This window comes from Hyperolius riggenbachi, chromosome 12, assembly GCF_040937935.1.
Source record: "Hyperolius riggenbachi isolate aHypRig1 chromosome 12, aHypRig1.pri, whole genome shotgun sequence".
Lineage (NCBI taxonomy): Eukaryota > Metazoa > Chordata > Amphibia > Anura > Hyperoliidae > Hyperolius > Hyperolius riggenbachi.
In genome coordinates, this window is record NC_090657.1 from 218,642,934 (window position 1) to 218,661,902 (window position 18,969).

Genomic DNA, 18,969 nt, shown 5'->3' on the forward strand with positions numbered 1-18,969 from the left:
TCATAATACCGGGACTTAGCGAGGCCTCTGCGTCGTACCTTCAGCTGGGATCAGAGCGATTCAGCGATCATGAAATATATCGGTGACGTCACAGCGCAGCTACTGAGCGACTCAGCAGTTTGCCAGCAGCCTAATTGCTCCCAGACTTCTTCCAGCAGCAGCACCCCCCCCCCCCCAGTCCTCTGATCGGGAGAAGCACTCTGCTTTTACTACGCTTAGGAGGACCACAAGTTCGATCCATCAGCAGCTCTACGCACAGATCTAAATACACCATCTGGAAGCTTAGTCAGCAAGCCATCGCCTCTGTGCCAAACTGGCCGCCAGCACAGGCCCGTTTCTGCCCATTCTGGTGTCCTAGGCGAGGCTCCCATTGTCAGCCCCGCCCTTTTAACCAATAACGGCATGGATATGCCAGTAAATCAATTTCGTCTGTTTTTGTAGCTTTAGGCCTGTCTCCACTCGTCAGTTTTTCAGCATGGCGTGTATGACAGTTTTGCATTGCTGTCAAATGTTTTTCTGCATGTGAAAAATGCAAGGTGTGCACTAGCCCATTGATTAACATTGGTTCTCAGTTTTCCAGTGCAGAAAATACACAGAAAAACTGACGAGTGGAGACAGGCCCTTAAAAGGATACTGACGTGTGACATGGTGAGATAGACATGTGTATGTACAGTGCCTAGCACACTAATCACTATGCTGTGTTCCTTTTTTTCTTTCTCTGCCTGAAAGAGTTAAATATCAGGTATGTAAGTGGCTGACTCAGTCCTGACTCAAGACAGGAAGTGACTACAATGTCACCCTCACTGATAAGAAACTCCCACTATAAAGCACTTTCCTAGCAGAAAATGACTTCTTCTGAGAGCAAGAAAAAGGTAAAAAGGGGAATTTGTTACCAGTGAGGGTCACACTGTAGTCACTTCCTGTCAGCCCACTTACATACCTGATATTTAACTGTCAGGCAGAGAAAGAAAAAAAGGAGCACAGCATAGTTATTTGTGTGCTAGGCACTGTACATACACATGTCTATCTCATCATGCCACATGTCACTTTGGGTATCCTTTAACATTTGCATGGGCAGGGAAACAACAGTACAGAGGCAATTATGTTTGGCTGTAAAGGCACGGGATGCACTTGTCTTTCAGTTTTCTGCTACCCATGCGTGTTTATATGCAGAAAAATCTGCGCGTTTTTTCACAGCAGCTAATGACAAAATGTCAGGTTTTTTATTTCTGCACGTGAAAAACGCATGAAGTAGGAACTAGCCCATTGCTTAACATGAATTCTCAGTTGAACTCAGTTTTTCAGTGCACATAACATGCACGAAAACGGTCCAGTGTGTACCCTGACTAAGAACTTGTTCACATCATATGCGCTGCCGTGCGCATTTCCAAGGCTGTGCAGTCGGAGTAGGAGTCAGAGTGGAGGAGTTGGAGTCGGGGGAATTTTGGGCACCCGGAGTCTGAGTTGGAGTCGTCAATTTCATAAACTGAGGAGTCGGAGTCGGGAGTCAGAGTCAGATGATTTTTGTACAAAATCCACAGCCCTGTTAAAGGGACACTTAAGTCAAACAAAAAAAATGGGTTTTACTCAGCTAGGGCTTCCAATAGCCCCCTGCAGCTGTCTGGTGCCCTCGCCGTCTCCCTCCGATCCTCCTGGCCCCGCCGGCAGCCACTTCCTGTTTCGGTGACGGGAGCTGACAGGCTGGGGACGCGAGTAATTCTTTGCGTTCCCAGACACATTAGCACCCTCTATGCTGCTATATGGTATATGATATATGCTATAGCAGCATAGATGGCGCTATTGTGGCCAGGAACGCGAAGAATCACTTGCGTCCCCAGCCTGTCAGCTCCTGTCACCGAAACAGGAAGTGGCTGCCGGCGGGGCCAGGAGGATCGGATGGAGACGGCGAGGGCACCGGACAGCTGCAGGGGGCTATTGGAAGCCCCAGGTGAGTAAAACTCATTTTTGTTGTTTGACTTAAGTGTCCCTTTAAGTATTAGACTAAGGAGTCGGAGTCCGAGCCAGAGCTATTTTGGGCACCGGAAGTTGGAGTTTCATAAACTGAGGAGTCAGAGTCGTAAGATTTTTGTACCGACTCCACAGCCCTGCACATTTCGGCAGTGTGCATGGTGTGCGACTCGCAAGAACGGCAGAAGTGCATAGCCAGCACTTCTGCCATACAGATCAAACGTGGTGTGTGTAATGCGCTATCGCAATGCTGCATGCGTTCAGCCAAGAGCAGCACTGACCCATTCACTGTAGTGAATGCGATCAGCAGCGCATACCGGTGCAGATGGCGTGTGATTGTATGATCGACTTCCAATCGCACAGCCGTTCTGCCCTTTATGTTGTGAACGAGACCTAAGGGCCATTTTCCACTAGCCGCAATCCGCTTAAAAAAAACATGTAAATCGCGAAGCACTTTTCCACTAGCTCATTTCAATCTTTCGGAAATCGCAATCGTTGGGCTGCACAATTATTGGTGCGATCTAGTTTCCCTCCCGATCGTTCACAACGTAATCGCAGCAAGTGGAAAAAGAAGCATTTGCGATCGCAAGTGGAAAAGGGCCCTGCAAGTGTGAACTAGCCCAATGATTAAAGAGAAACCGTAACCAAGAATTGAACTTCATCCCAATCAGTAGCTGATACCCCCTTTCCCATGAGAAATCTATTCCTTTTCTCAAACGGATCATCAGGGGGCTCTGTATGGCTGATATTGTGGTGAAACCCCTCCCACAGTGTGATGTCAGGACCATGGTCCTGACATCACACTGTCGGAGCCTTGCTGCATTGTGGGAAATAACAGCTGTTTCCAACTGCCAAAAAAAGCAAGCAGCATCTCCTCCCACTGACATCACCTGCCAATAGAAAACATGTCAATATGTGATAAATGTCAGAATGTAAATCAGGGAGAGAAAAGATTTTATGATGAGCAAACACTGACCAAATCATTTAGACATTATTGTAAAAATGAAGCACTTTTTTTTATTACATTATTTTCACTAGAGTTCCTCTTTAACATGAGTTCTCCGATCAAGAATGAGAGGGTGTTTGAGCTGGAAATGGTCAATGGAAACCAGTATGGTGTATAATGGTTATCCAATCAGATAATTTTCTTGATTGGTAAGTAAGATCTAAACTGAATATAGCATGGTAGTGGCTCGATAGTGTTCTGGTTAAGTGCACCGCCTTTGACATGGGAGACCAGAGTTTGATTCCTGGCTACTGTTCCACCGACAGCATTAAAGAGGAACTCCAGTGAAAATAATGTAATAAAAAAAAAGTGCTTAATTTTTACAATATTTATGTATAAATGATTTAGTCAGTGTTTGCCCATTGTTAAAAATCTTTTAAATCCCTGATTTACATTTTGACATTACATGGTGACATTTTTACTGTTGGCAGGTGATGTAGCTGCTGCATGGTTTTTTGGCAGTTGGAAACAGCTGTAAACAGATATTTCCCACAATTCAGCAAGCAAGGTTCACAGACAGGAAACTGCCAGGAGTACGTACTCAGAGTTTCCTGTGGGAGGGGTTTCACTGCAATATCGGCCATACAGAGCCCCCTGATGGTCTGTTTGTGAAAAGGAATAGATTTCTCATGTAAAAGGGGGTATCAGCTACTGATTGGGATAAAGTTCAATTCTTGGTCGGAGTTTCTCTTTAAAATCTGCTGGTTCTACAGCCATGTATTTGTGAGTCATTCACATCCCATCAGAGTATTTTGTTCTCAGACAGCAACAAAAATGGAGAATGATTTATGATCTGGGTGTAAAATAGTTTAGGATTGGCTCCTGTAAGCAATTATGAGGAGCGTACAACGTGCAGAGTGCCAAACACAGAATGGCCCTGGCCAAATGCCACAGAGACCGTACAGCCTGCCCAACAATTACAGGATTCCCCGCCCACACTATGGCCAACAGCTCCACCCAAACCGGAGACTGGCAGAAGCAAGAGGATAAAATAGCCATGTCTTCAAATGACACAGCTCTGACTAGCTCGCTGTACAGAGATCACTGATCCCTTCCCATCAGTCTCTGCACCAGAGGAGCTTACACTCTAATGCCCTCACCACAGTCACACACTATTATTATTATACATTTATTTAGCTCTGACATATTCCGTAGCGCTGTACAGAGATCACTGATCCCTTCCCATCAGTCTCTGCACCAAAAGGAGCTTACACTCTAATGTCCTCACTGCAGTCACATACTATTATTATTATACATTTATATAGCTCTGACATATTCCACAGCGCTGTACAGAGATCACTGATCCATTCCCACCAATCTCTGTGCCAGAGGAGCTTACAATCTAATGTCCTCACCACAATCACACACTATTATTATTATTATTATTATACACTTATATAGCTCTGACATATTCCAAAGCGCTGTACAGAGATCACTGATCTATTCCCATCAGTCTCTGCACAAGAGGAGCTTACACTCTAATGTCCTCACCACAGCCACACACTATTATTATTATACATTTATATAGCACTGACATATTCCACAGCGCTGTACAGAGATCACTGATCCATTCCCACCAATCTCTGTGCCAGAGGAGCTTACACTCTAATGTCCTAACCACAGTCACACACTATTATTATTATACACTTATATAGCTCTGACATATTCCAAAGCGCTGTACAGAGATCACTGATCTATTCCCATCAGTCTTTGCACAAGAGGAGCTTACACTCTAATGTCCTCACCACAGTCACACACTATTATTATTATACATTTATATAGCACTGACATATTCCACAGCGCTGTACAGAGATCACTGAACCATTTCCATCAGTCTCTGTACCAGAGGAGCTTACACTCTAATGTCCTCACCACAGTCACACACTCCAATTATTGTACATTTATATAGCTCTGACATATTCCACAGCACTGTACAGAAATCACTGACCCATTCTAATCTTATGTAAATAAAGTCTTATGTCTGACTGCACAAGAGCTGTGTTGTTGTAGGACTGCCTCTATCTCAAACATCTCAGCCTGGACACCTACACTTGTGTCAGTCATGTCACAACCATATTGTAACATGTGTATCAGGGTTTCGTCATGACATTAAAAAATGTGATTCAGATGCAGACAGAGGGTCTTGGATACCCCTTTCGAGGTAAACTGCTTCCTTTGGCATCACCTCAGCCATGCAAGACCGACCTGGCACAGGAGCATCCTTCCTCCTGTCTCCACAGCTACCCATCACAGAGGCCGCAGCAGCCTCCAGCGCGGTATCCATGGAGACGGGAGGAGGGAGGTGGGTGAGAGAAAGCTAGGATGAGAGGAGAAGCGTGGTGAAACAAAGAGCAGACACATTATACAGCCGAAATACATCTCTGAGTACGGTCGGGGGGATGGGGGGTGGTACAGTGGGTAGGTAGCGTTCTTATGGATACACAGACGCAGGACGGTGAGTGATGGAGGCGGTGGGAGGTAATAAGACATCCAAATCAGGAAGGTGGCAGCAAGGACGAGAGTTACAACAATGCGAGTGGGAGTGAAGACAGAGGATTAACCCTTCCTCCGCTGCCTGAAACGTGGAGCCCACAGATCCCCAGGGACAAACACCTCACTTTACATGTGACAGAACGGCCACACACAACCGATCGGCGAAACGCTCAATCCAAGAAATGATCGTATCTACTCAATACATGGCTGTAAGCTTTGCGATCAAATCACTGCGATCATTTCCAATCCAGTGTGGCATTTTTTTTTATCAAAGGGGAAGAAAGAAATGTTGATCGTCTTGATTAGAAATCAAGACAAAATGAACAATCGCTTTAGATTCATCTTCAGGGCTTTTAAAGAGGCCCTGTAGTGGCATATAGTAGAATGCAGTCAATGAATCAGGATGCCCACTTTTATGGTAATGTTCCCGATTTCAGCATCAGAAACACTTCCTGTATCCATACATTGAATGTAGCTCCACCCTCCCAGTGATGCTTAGCCTAGGCTGTTTAGCTATGTGGAATTCTCCCCCGCAGAGCGCTCTGGGAGTCCATGTATATTTTGTACTGTATTCGAAAGTCTCAGTAACTAAACACTCCTCAGAGCTCACCTGACAGGACTAATGCTAGATACACACCATACAATTTTGTGTTAAGGTGGTCACACACCATACAATTTAAATATATGTTCAATTTAAGAATTGCAATCAATTTTACTGACTGTAATATTTCAAAAATATGACCAATTTTTCCCCAATTATGATAAAAATGATTGGAAACTGACAAAATTGCTAGGGTTTGTGTATTCATAAATTGACAATCTAACACACCATACAATCTTTAGAAATATTGAAGAAAAATATCTGGCACTCCGGATCGATAAAAATCGAAGAAAACGGGAAATCCGATCAGATTTTTCAGTCGAACGAAAAAAGAAAAAAAAAAAGCTTTCGATTTTTTCAAGAGATCTGATCGTTTTTATCGAATTGCCGTAAAATCGGATCATTTTGTTGTATCGTGTGTGGCCTCCTTTAGACAGATGGCTCGATATATCGTATCTGGTCGTTTTCTCATAGAAGTGAATGGAAATCAATAAGAAAAGATAAGGGAATCAAGTGGAAAAATGATTTGAAAATCGAACAGAAAATCGACCAAAAAATAAAAATAAGCAATTTATTAATCATGTTATTTTCACTACAGTTCCTCTTTAAAAGCAAACAATACAGCTTTTTCCGATATCGCACCCCCGAAGGGTCACCCCTTGTTGATATTCTATAACAGTTGTACCTTTCCTTTTTTGAGATAAAGATCCTGCGTCACAGGAAGCAGGATCTCATAAGCACCTGTTGAATTTATGGGTCGATAGCTCTGCCAAGCCATACTTGGTCTAGTGCAGTGGTTCCCAACCTTTTTCGGCCCGGGGAACACTTTCTGACCAAATTTTTCTCCGGGGAACGGCGGGGGGGAGGGGGCGGGTGTTTGCGCGACCTAGTGGACAGTGCCGTGCGCAGCAGGCTATAGGGGGGGTTGGCTGGGGTGCGGCTGCATAGCTAGCATAGTTGCCCCAGTATAGGGAGTTTAGTTGCCTCAGTATAGCCAGTATAGTGCCCCAGTATAGCCAGTATAGTGCCCCAGTATAGCCAGTATAGTGCCCCAGTATAGCCAGTATAGTGCCCCAGTATAGCCAGAATAGTGCCCCAGTATAGCCAGAATAGTGCCCCAGTATAGCCAGAATAGTGCCCCAGTATAGCCAGAATAGTGCGCCAGAATAGTGCCCCAGTATAGTGCCCCAGTATAGCCAGAATAGTGCCCCAGTATAGTGCCCCAGTATAGCTAGTATAGTGCCCCAGAATAGTGCCCCAGTATAGCCAGTATAGTGCCCCAGTATAGCCAGTATAGTGCCCCAGTATAGCCAGAATAGTGCCCCAGTATAGCCAGAATAGTGCCCCAGGATAGCGCCCCAGTATAGTGCCCCAGGATAGCTAGTATAGTGCCCCAGGATAGCCAGTATAGTGCCCCAGGATAGCCAGTATAGTGCCCCGGTATAGCCAGTATGGGTAGGTGGTGCCCGTCCCCACCGCTGTTATTACCTTAGCAGCGGCCGCTCTCCCCTCTCCGGCGCGTGTATTTATTCAAGCAGCGTATCTCCGGCTGCTTTGTGTGATGCGGAAGGAAGCAGAGCAGCGGCTTCCTGTAACGGCGATATGTATCGCTGTTACTATGGTAACCGAGCCCTGCTTCCTACGCATCACACAGAGCAGCCGGGAGATACGCTGCTTGAATAAATACACGCGCTGGAGAGGGGAGAGCGGCCGCTGCTAAGGTAATAAAAGCGGCGGCGGCCGCAGGGAAGGAAGAGGACAGTCCCGCGGACCACAGGTTGGGGATCCCCGCACGGCACACCAGGCAACATCCCGCGTCACACCAGTGTGCCGCGGAACACCGGTTAGGAAACACTGGTCTAGTGAATGGGCAGCGGCTACCCTCCCTAGCGGTGTTAACAGGCTTTTTACTACATTGGCCCATCAACACTGAGTTACTTTACTTGGGGGGCCCCGTTATATGATTACTACTTGTTATGCTTATGCTAATATACAATGTTTTTTACCTGTACTATTTTCTGTTTGGACAAAGCGATGTATGCTATGACACGGTAACTTTACTGCTGATTTTGTTCTTATACATGTTAAAAAACTAATAAAATCTATTGAAATATAAAAACAAAACAATTTTTTATAGGGTTTTGTATTAAAATAAGACACTTGAGACTATCATTATACTAACTAAAGATGCCCATACACTTTCTCGATTTCTGCTGTGAAATCGATGCGCAAACACTGACCGATCGACCGATTTCCATCTGAAATCTATCGATCTCATCAATCTGTCCACGCGGAATATTTTGCTCAATCGCCGGCGGGTTGGGAGTGCGTCGATAGCGGCGTTCGAATGTCCGACGACCGACGCTAGCAGCAATACATTACCTGTTTTGCCGGCGCGTGTCCCCGCGGTCCCTTCTCCGCGCTGGGCTCCGGCTGGCTTCACTTACTTCCTGTCGGGGAAGTTTAAACAGTAGAGCGCCCTCGCCAGCGGCAGCTTCACAGATTGTGAATCAGTTTCATAGTGAAATCGATTCAAAATCTGTTTGCAGTGTAGGCAGCCAATAGATCCCTCTTTGATCAGATACCATCACAGAGGGATCTATCTGCTGGTCGATCTGGTGGCAATCGACCAGTGTACGGCTTGTTTATCTCCTTAGCTTACTTTCACCTCGGGGTCACTTTAAGCACACACACTAATCCTCTGTCTAAATACATTGCATTTATCTCAACACACAACCTATACTTGCCTTTCAATTAAAGTGGACCTGACCTCTTGCACAGGACAGAAGGAAAATGGAGAGAAACGCACCCTGTATGTATTTAGAGAGTTTAGCCTGTCTAATTCCCCCTCATCTGTGACTAATCACAACTGTAATTTGATCTCTCGGCTGTGCCAGCTGGCTGCCACGGCAGATGAGCTCATATGAAAGCACAGGATGTTAACACTATGTCTGCTTCCATGAAAGCAGGAAGTAGAAGCAGTGCAGATTTATTGCACGATTTGTATCAGCTGCAACAAATAAATGTTTTTCTGTAAAGGTTATTATGTTTTGTTCTGTGCTCAGGTCTGCTCTGTGGAAAGGAAAAAAAAAAAATTACTATGGAGCCACTTCCTGTATTGGGATGACCATGGGAGCGAGTCTAATTCTAATTATTCTGTTGTTACTTGATTGTCAGAACTGACGGCAGGATTCACTGCTGTCAGCTGGGCAGCAGCTAGTAGTCATCGCTATGGATCATGGGAAGTGTAGTCCCCTGGGCAGGCAGTAGGCAGTTGGGTAAGGAGGCAGCTTTGGCCCCTCCCTCTCTGTAACTGCAGGACAATTGTAGGAAAAGTTTTTATGAGGCTTCTGACCTCAATACAGTCACAGGGCACACGGAATAGACTTAACACCATGCCAAGTCTGCCAAAGGCAACCACAGATGCCAGTATGTGTGACTTCACTGCTGAAACTCACCAGACGCACAACACAGACACCCATCGACCCCGGCAACCACTCTGTCGCTCAGGGAGGAGAGATGGTCACCCAGAGACTACTCACTATGTCTTGCATGCGCATTGTACGTAGCTTGGAAATAGAATAATTAAAATAGTCAGGTAGTGCATCTGACAGAGGCGTTTCTAGCCCCAAAAATAAGTGGCACGTGCCACGGATCTACTCTGGGATGCCCCAAATGTCCCCAGGCAGAGTCAGCTGTGGTGCCTCAAAGGCGGGCATGCTGGGAGTTGTGGTGCATCAATCAGGGTATACTGGGTGCTGTGGTGCCTCTATGCAGGCATACTAAGTACTGTGGTGCCCTGCCGGGCACTGGGGGCGTTGCAGGGAGCTGTGGCTCTACTGTGGGGGCATGCTGGGAGTTGTGGTGCATCAATGGAGGCCCGTGGGAGCATGGGAGGGGGTCCACTAGAAGGTCAGGGAATGCTATGGGCGAATTGCCAGATAACCTAGTGGCAGGCCAGCCCTTCCAGCAGAAACCCAGACTAGCCAGGAAACTCTGCCTAATTATGTTTAAGTGACCCTGACTATTTATTATGCGTTATGCTGCATTTGGGGGGGGGGGGGGGGGGGTGAGGTTGCATCAATGGAGAGAGTGGTTCATGCAACATTTTGCTGGTCAGGCCTACTTAGACCGCTGTTAACCACCTTAGCGGTATGGACGAGCTCAGCTAGTCCATTACCGCCGGAGCCTGCCGCTCAGGCCCTGCTGGGCCGATTTGTTCCCTGTAGAAAGCAGCACACGCAGCCGGCACGTTGCCAGCCGCGTGTGCTAATTGATCGCCGCCGCAGCGCGGCGATCCGCCGCGTGCAGCGGCGAAAGAGGGTCCCCCCAGCCGCCCGAGCCCTGCGCAGCCGGAACAAACAGTTCCAGCCAGCGCTGAGGGCTGGATCGGAGGCGGCTGACGTCCATGACGTCACTCCGCTCGTCGCCATGGCGACGAGCAAAACGAAACAAGGAAGGCCGCTCATTGCGGCCTTCCTTGTTACTGCGGATCGCCGGAGGCGATCAGAAATACGGGATAGGAGCACCCTCTAGTGGGCTTTCATGCAGCCAACTTTCAGTTGGCTGCATGAAATAGTTTTTTTTTTATTAAAAAAAACCCTCCCGCAGCTGCCCTGGCGATCTTAATAAAACGCTAGGGTGGTTAAAGAGGAACTTCAGTGAACATAATGTAATAAAAAAAAGTGCTTCATTTTTACAATAATTATGTATAAATGATTTAGTCAGTGTTTGCCCATTGTAAAATCTTTTAAATCCCTGATTTACATTCTGACATTTATCACATGGTGACATTTTTACTGCTGGCAGGTAATGTAGCTGCTGCTTGCTGTTTTGGCAGTTGGAAACAGCTGTAAACAGCTATTTCCCACAATGCAGTTCACAGACAGGAAACGGCCAGGAGTACGTACTCAGAATTTCTTTGTGGGAGGGGTTTCACCACAATATCAGCCATACAGCGCCCCCTGATGGTCTGTTTGTGAAAAGGAATAGATTTATCATGTAAAAGGGGGCATCAGCTACTGATTGGGATAAAGTTCAATTCTTGGTCAAGGTTGCTCTTTAAGTTCATGTAAATTTGGCTCCACCCATGACCACACCCACATTATGGTGCGTGGCCACACCTATTTTCCGGCTGGAGTGCCCAAAAGTGCCCCGGATCTCTTAGGATCCTAGCAATGCCCCTGGCATCTGAATTATTAGCATTTCATTGGCCATATATATATCCAGGAGGGGGGCGGGGAATTCACAGAGTCCCGCGCCAGAATATTTCACTCTATATTTCTAGGGTGCTGACTTTACTTCTGGCAATCCAATTCAATTAACTTGTTGTCAGTGTCCTTATCTCATCTGAAATGGGAAGATTCTATTTTTGGCATTTTCAGATAAGCTTGCTACAGTAGCAAAAAAATTAAAATAAAAAAGGGACTTCCCTCAATCTTTATGGCACTGCACGGTTTGGCAAAGTTCAGCAAAGGCACACAGAACAGGTTAAAAAAAATATAGGGGACATAAGTATTTTTGGAATTTTTTTTTAATTTTGATTGTTACAACCCCTTTTATAGGATTCTTAAAGTGAAAATAAATACCACTTTTTACTCACCTGGGGCTTCTCCCAGCCTCCAGCAGCAGTCTCAGGCCCTCGTCACAGCCCCGGCCCTCCTCGTTGTCCCCGCTGGCCGACCGCAATGATGGCGACCTGCCTGCGGGGTCAGCTCTTTTGCGCCTGTGCATCCACGTCATCTGGCGCATACTGTGCACAACTATGGCACAGGCGCAGTACACACCAGATGATGTGGATGCGCAGGCGCAGAAGAGCTGACCCCACCGGCAGGTCGCCATCATTGCAGTCAGCCATCGGGGACACCGAAGAGGACGGGGCTGCAGCGAGGGACTGAGACTGCTGCTCGGGGCTGGAACAAGCCCCAGGTGAGTAAAAACAGATTTTTATTTTCACCTCGGAAGCCCTTTAAGTACTCTTCAAACATCATCTTTGCCTGGAGTCGAGGCAGAGCTGAGTGACATCAGCAGGAGGAATGGCACAGGGTCTGCTTGTGCAATAGCTGTACAATGTACTTAATTATACAGTACTTTGCATTATCAAAAGGTTGCTATTGAAAAGAAGGTGTTCCACAATTACATACTGTATAAGTGTTAAAGTACTTCTGTTTTTAAGGTTGCTTAAAAGTGTCAAAATGGGGCCATAATCAATAGTTTGATATCCTTGCATTACTGATTTTATCCAACTTCATAAGAAATGGGCACCTGTACCTCATCTCCTAGTGTGTAACAGTATATAAGTTGTTACTCTGTGCCTGTACTGATAGTAAAACTGCAGTGTGTGCTGATCTCTGCTACCCCCAGTATGTTCAGTATAAGCTATTACTCTGTGCCAGTGCTGATAGTAAACTAGCTGCAATGTGTACTGATCCCTGCTGCCTCCAGTATCTACAGTATAAGCTGTTACTCTGCGCCTGTACTGATAGTAAACTAGCTGCAGTGTGTGCTAAACTCTGCTACCTACAGTATGTGCAGCAGTGGCGTAGCTAAGGAGCTGTGGGCCCCGGATGCAAGTTTTACAATGGGGGCCCCCCAAGCACTCTATAACGATTGATACGGGGCACCAAAACCTGCCAATGGCAACTGCAGTGTCAGAGGTGCAAGAAGGGGATGGGGAACAGTTTGTTAATGATTTCCACTAGTCAAAGTATCTATATAAGTAATTATTATGAGCATAGGACCAATAGAGAGCAAATACTGCAGTTGAGGGAGGGCCCCTTGGGGCCCCTCTGGCCCAAAGGCCCCGATGCGGTCGCAACCTCTGCACCCCCTGTTGCTACACCCCTGATGTGCAGTACAAGCTGTTACTCTGTGCCTGTACTGACAGTAATCTAGCTGCAGTGTGTGCTGATCTCTGCTACCTCAAATATGTACAGTATAAGCAGTTACTCTGCGCCTGTACGGATAGTAAACTAACTGCAGTGTGTGCTGATCTCTGCTACCTCCAGTATGTACAGACCAGGTAAAGGAAAAAAAAATTGGGGGACATATAGGGACCCATTTTAAAAAAATAGGGCGTTACATATATTTTGGGGGCACTAACTATAGTTTTAGCATTATTCTTGGATATTACAACCCTGTAATATCTCCCTTGAAGCCCACACACATCAGCTGACCGCCCCCTCACCCCGCACAATGTTGGTAAACACTGTAAATGAGTTTCAGACAAGGTCAGCTCCATCTACTAATTAACGCAGTGATGTAATGTGCTGAGTGGGCAATGTGTTGGACCGCCCCTCTGTCTGACGCACCTCCGATGCCCCCCTCCCCTCTGCTGCAGAATGAAATCAGAGCAGTCTCATCTCTGGCAGTGGTACCATTCCCACAAGGCAGAGAACAGCCCTCCCCTCCTCTCCTTCCAGCTGATGTTAGAAATCAGAGAAACATCCCCGGAAGCCAAACACCACAAAATATAAAACACAACAAACTATGGAGGGTAATGACGGAGCAGAGAGGAAGACAAAAACGTCTTTCCACGGAAAATCCCATAATTCTGTCACTGGCTTGAAAAACCAACCCTCATCGTCACATCCAGAACATTGCGGCTAAAACTTCCAGTCATAAGAGAGGCCAGGATAATATTAGTAATAATAAAAAATATTATACATTGCTTTCATTATATCCTGAATGTTCATTTTTTCTACCAATTTTTTAACAGGACAGTTATAGGTTTTGCAATATAAAAACATGTTGAGGAATGCACTTCATCCCAATCAGTGACAGATACTACATCTTTACCTTTTCTCAAATAGAACATGGGGAGGGGGGGGGGGATCCGTTAGAGCAGGGCTTTTCAACCAGTGGTACTTTGCTGTTGGCCAGGTGGTACACTTCAAGCTTGTCTGCCACTTAATTGCCTGCCTGCTGCTTGTCCTGGTCCCGTCCTGCCCCCACAAAGTTTGGCTACCCCTTGCTCACTCCTTGCTGTGCTGCCCTGCGGCATAATTCAGACCTCAGATCAGCAGTGAGGAGACAGCCAGTTAAATGATGGACAGTGACGGCGGGTATACTTCAAATACAGGAAGTGACATCACTGCTTACTTCCTGTAATTGAAGTATACTTGCCATCACTGCACCATTCCCCTGGCTATCTCTTCACTTTGGCCAGGTTACTATTGATATGAAGTCTGAACTATTCTGCAGGGCAGCACAGCAAGGCGCGAGCAAGAGGGAACTGAACTTTGTGGTGAGTTACTGCCCATCTTTCTTGGGCTCCAGCGGAAACAGCCGAGCCTGATCAGGTCAGAGATACTGCGCAGGCACAGTGGTGGTACTTGACATTTTTCAGGCGATAAAAGTGGTACAATTAATGTAAAAGGTTGAAAAGCCCTGCATTAGAGGAATAGAAAGGCTCTATAGCAGGGGTCTCAAACTCACGGGCCATTTGCGGCCCTCGATACAATATTTTGTGGCCCTCGCCGGCAAAAGCTTCCTTATAGTTCGCTTCAGTGCTCCCAAGTAATCCGCCGTGTCCCCGCCGCTAATCGAGGGCTGCAGAGCCCCCAAATCACCCGGGGGGGCAATCTGCCGGCATTTCCTGGAAGGGGCAGAGCTTGCAGCTTCAGCTCTGCCCCTCCTGACGTCAATTGCCGCCTCTCCCCGCGCCTCTCTATGAAGGAAGATTGAGAGGGGCGGGCAGAGGCGGCGATGCGCCATGATTGTGAAATTCCTTATGCGGCCCAGCCTCATCCTTACTTTGCCTCCCCAGGTAAATTGAGTTTGAGACCCCTGCTCTATAGCCTAGGTTCTCAACACATGGTAGGCGCACCCAAATAGGGTACTTTTGCTAGGCTCATGGGGTACTTGAAATTGTCATAGTCAATCAATTATCATATATAAACTAACCTGAATGAAGCTTTGTTTACATCTGAAATCGAAATCACAAATGCAAGTGTTTTGCGATTTTCCGCGCAATTTTTTTTTTTGCTTGACCTGCGCGCTGCGTGTTTTTTAAAGCGCTTTTGCAGAGCGATTTTTTTCATTCACTCCCCGATGCAAGTCAGGAAGTGAACTCTTTATTCTTAAAATCGTGAATGCAATCGCAGCACTAAACGATTTTGTGAGCGTTTAGCTCTCCTATACCTTCCAATACAGCAAAATCGCCCCAAAAATAGTACAGGCTCCACTTTGCAAAGCGCAAAGCCGTCTAAATGCACTGATATGAGCCTTCTCATAGAGAATCATTTTGAAAATCGCCTGCGCTTTAAAAAAGGCCAAAAACGCCCTTAGTTTGAACAAACCCTAAAGGCTGGTGCATACCAATAGTGGTTCTGAGCGTTTTTAAAAACACCTGCGCTTTGAAAACCGCTTGGCTAATGTATTTCAATGTGATGGATCACAGCAGAGCGATTTGTTTTTTCCCCAAACGCAACCGCGGGTCCTGCAGCATTTGTTGCTGATTTCTGAGGCAATTCAGCCTCAATGTTAACGCGGACCCAAACCAAACATTTTTTTTAATTCAAAATATTTAGTTGCACCACTGTGACGCATACAAAGATAAATAAACACTCCTTCACGCCTATGAGCATTTCAGTGCATACTTTTCACCCTTCTCTTTTCATAGCTAGGGTTATACAGGTGGCAGCCATTAGCAATTCCTCCATTGCCGGACACCATCTCCTCCACCAGTCTGCCGGATTCTGTCCGGGCAATATGAAAGGAAGGGAGGGGTTCCTCTAATAAACGTAAAATATTTTATATATGTCATCATGCAGCTGAAAAAAGGCTGCTATGTATTATTATCATTTAGAAAATAGAGATTTTATTTCTGAAATCTTGTATTTTTAATTTGGGTCCACTTTAAGTATAGGAAAGTGGAATATCGCTCTGAAAAGCACTAGATCAGATAGATTTTGCAAGTGTTTTTTTTTTTTGTTTTGTTTTTTTACAGAAGCTGTTCAGGTACAGCTCTACTGTAACAAAAAATAAAAACGCTACACCACAACGCTCCAAAAATTCCCAGGCATGATTAGAAAATCGCTAGGCACATGCCTAAAATCGCCTAGAAAAATCACTTAAAGCGATGAGCGTTTGCGATGAGCTTTTTGGTGTGCACTGGTCCTCAGTCTTGATTATCAATTAAAAGCATCAATGAATGTTTAAACAGCATGTATACTCAATTATGTACTCCTAAGAAATATGTATGCCTCAAGGGGTACTTGAGATATTACTCAAAACAAGGGGTATTTGACCAACACAGTCAATAATAAAGGGGTACATGCTGCAATAACGTTGAGAAACACTGCTCTATAGGACCCAGAGCCTTCCCTCTCCTTAGGTGAGTATTTTATTTTGTTTTTCTATTTTTCATTTCAGACTTGCCTGAATTCTGAGTTTTAACAATGTACTGTATAGAGAAGTTAGCGAACAGTTCGCCCTTGAATCCATGTGGCTGTACTACTTCCGGGTCGCTATGACCCGTAGTAGTACGGTTGCGCTGGGCCGACGGTGCGCGTCTTTGATCACGCGCCTGTTGCCGGGCGCTCTCTGCGCATGAGCGTGACATCACGCACATGCGCAGAAAGTTCCCGGCAACAGGCGCGCGATCCGAGACGCGCACTGCCGGCCCAGCGCAGCCGTACTACTACGGGACATAGCGACCCGGAAGTAGTACAGGGTGAGGAGTTCGCCGACATCTCTAGTACTGTATTCAGTTTATTTCATCCAGGGGAAGTGTGGTAGTTCCATGCGCGTTGATGATTGTAATAATCTGAAATAAATATAATCTTTAAACAACAAATACCAGTACAAGTGAGCCTGCTTGAGATCACAGCACAGTAACAAAGTCATCCATCCAGATCAGGGACACAGCAACCGCAGACACGCTACATGCCTGATGTCCACAAGCCTGCACCAGGCCGCTAGACTCTGACACGCATGTCTGCTGAAGCCGTTGTACAACACTAACAGCCATCTCTCCAGGTAAGCCACTCTACAGGTGGCCATACATCTAGCAATGATAGACAGATTCAACCAAGAGATAAAATCTCTCTCTGATCCAATCTGATTATAGAGAAATACAGAGGCGCTTGGTGTAACCTAGACTCTGTGCTGTTATATACTCCCTCTTTTTATTGCCTGATGAAGCAGGATCACACCTGTGAAACGCGTTGCAACATTGTGTTCGGAGTATGTCAATAAATTTGTCTTTCTTGAATCTGACAGTCTATGTGTCTACTTCAGGGAGCCCACCACTGCCTCTTTAGCCTTTAAAAATTTTTAGTAAATTTTACCCTTTTGGCGCCTCTTTTCGATGTACACTATATTGATTAGAGAGAGATCTGTCAGTTGCCCATACACTGCAAGCAGATTCCCGATAAATTTCATGTTGAAATGGATCCGAAATCGGCCCTGCGACGCCACAACCTGCCGCCTTGCTGGTCCGACGCTGTTCCACCGAATGCACAATGTGTCGTCACAGTCGTCTCTCCCCCCCCACCCCAATGCACTATGCATTACCTATCCATGTCTGACACTGGTTCTGTCCCTCACCCATACATGCACCCCATGTGGTAGCCGGCATACATGTGGGCACGTGTGTGACGTCAAGTTACTACGGCAACCACGTGGGGTGTGTGTATGGATGAAGGACAGAGCCAGCGTCAGACATGGATAGGTAATTCATAGTGCACTGGGGGGGGGGCACATTTCACATTAGGGGGAACAACATAGGGGGTTTATCGCTCATCCTAATATCGCTCGCCATAGCGCCGTGCACCCGATCAAGCAAGTCAGCGCTACATCTTGCAGCACGTCCGGCTGATTCATGCGACCAATTTCAGCCTGAAATTGGTCTCATAGTCGATCGCCACCAATTTTCATCCGACTCGATTATAATATAATCGGATGGTCCATTGGCCGTCAAGTCGCTGATGTTTGGCCGCCTTAATGGCAGGGCTGTGAAGTCGAAGTTGGAGTTGAGGAGTCGGAGTCGAGGCAATTTTGGGTTGTGGTTTCATAAACTGAGGAGTCAGAGTAGGATGATTTTTATACAAAATCCACAGCCCCGTTAAGTATTAGACTAAGGAGTCAAGGAGTCGGAGCCATTTTTGTCACCCGGAGTCGTGGTTTCATAAACTGAGGAGTCAGAAGATTTTTGTACCGACTCCTCAGCCCTGTTTAATGGGAGGGATATCTTACCGCCGATATTCTGCTGCACACAGGGAGCGCTTGTTGCTTTTTCTCTTTCCTATACTTACGCTGAACAATATGGCTGCGGGGCATACCTGACAGGTGCTCTTACAATGCATCGGTCTTCTGTATCACAGTATATGAGTCAGTGGGAACCGGCGCTGGAATGTGAGAGATTCTTTCCTGGGTGACAAGCTTTGTGTTCCTGGAAGTTACACAACACGTTTGTAAGCAGACTCCGCGCCGTAACGCGACGCCGGACCTCTGAACCGCTTTGTCAGCGCCGCATTCGGACAGCAGGTGTGTAACCCGATGACAGATTAAACAGATAAAACCAGTTAATGCACTTCTACACTGGAAACTAAACCCGCATTCAAAGAGGAGACGTTTGTCCCCAAGAGTAGAGGGACCCTCACACACGCTGTCACCAATTCCTGCCACAATCTAGGTTTGATTGCTGGAGTATTTCTGTTACAAAAACCCTGATCAAATAAACTTTTCTCAGCGATATCTTATCTTGCAAATACCTTTTCATCGAAAGGTAGCCATACATCTGGTGATGATGGGCAGATCGACTATGAGACAGATCTCTGATCGAATCTGTTTAGAGAAGATTATCTACGTCCCTGAGCATGAACTGAAGTCCTGGGGGACATAGATAATTTGTCGTGTAGTACTGGCTTTTGATGCCGACTGGGCTCCCTGGAATTCT

The 18,969-nt window shown here is 46.2% G+C and overlaps 1 protein-coding gene across 8 annotated transcripts in view; it reads right to left on the reverse strand.

Annotated features, from left to right (window-relative positions):
• ARHGAP44 (Rho GTPase activating protein 44) overlaps positions 1-18,969 on the reverse strand; it is a 178,086-nt gene that overhangs the window by 128,866 nt on the left and 30,251 nt on the right. The window contains exon 1 of one of the 8 annotated variants that reach the window (XM_068261911.1): positions 5,180-5,214. The exons of the other annotated variants lie outside the window; for them this stretch is intronic. The gene's annotated coding sequence lies outside the window, so the exon portion shown is untranslated. Of the gene's footprint in view, positions 1-5,179; positions 5,215-18,969 lie in introns of those variants that run through there. 8 annotated transcript variants of the gene reach the window in all.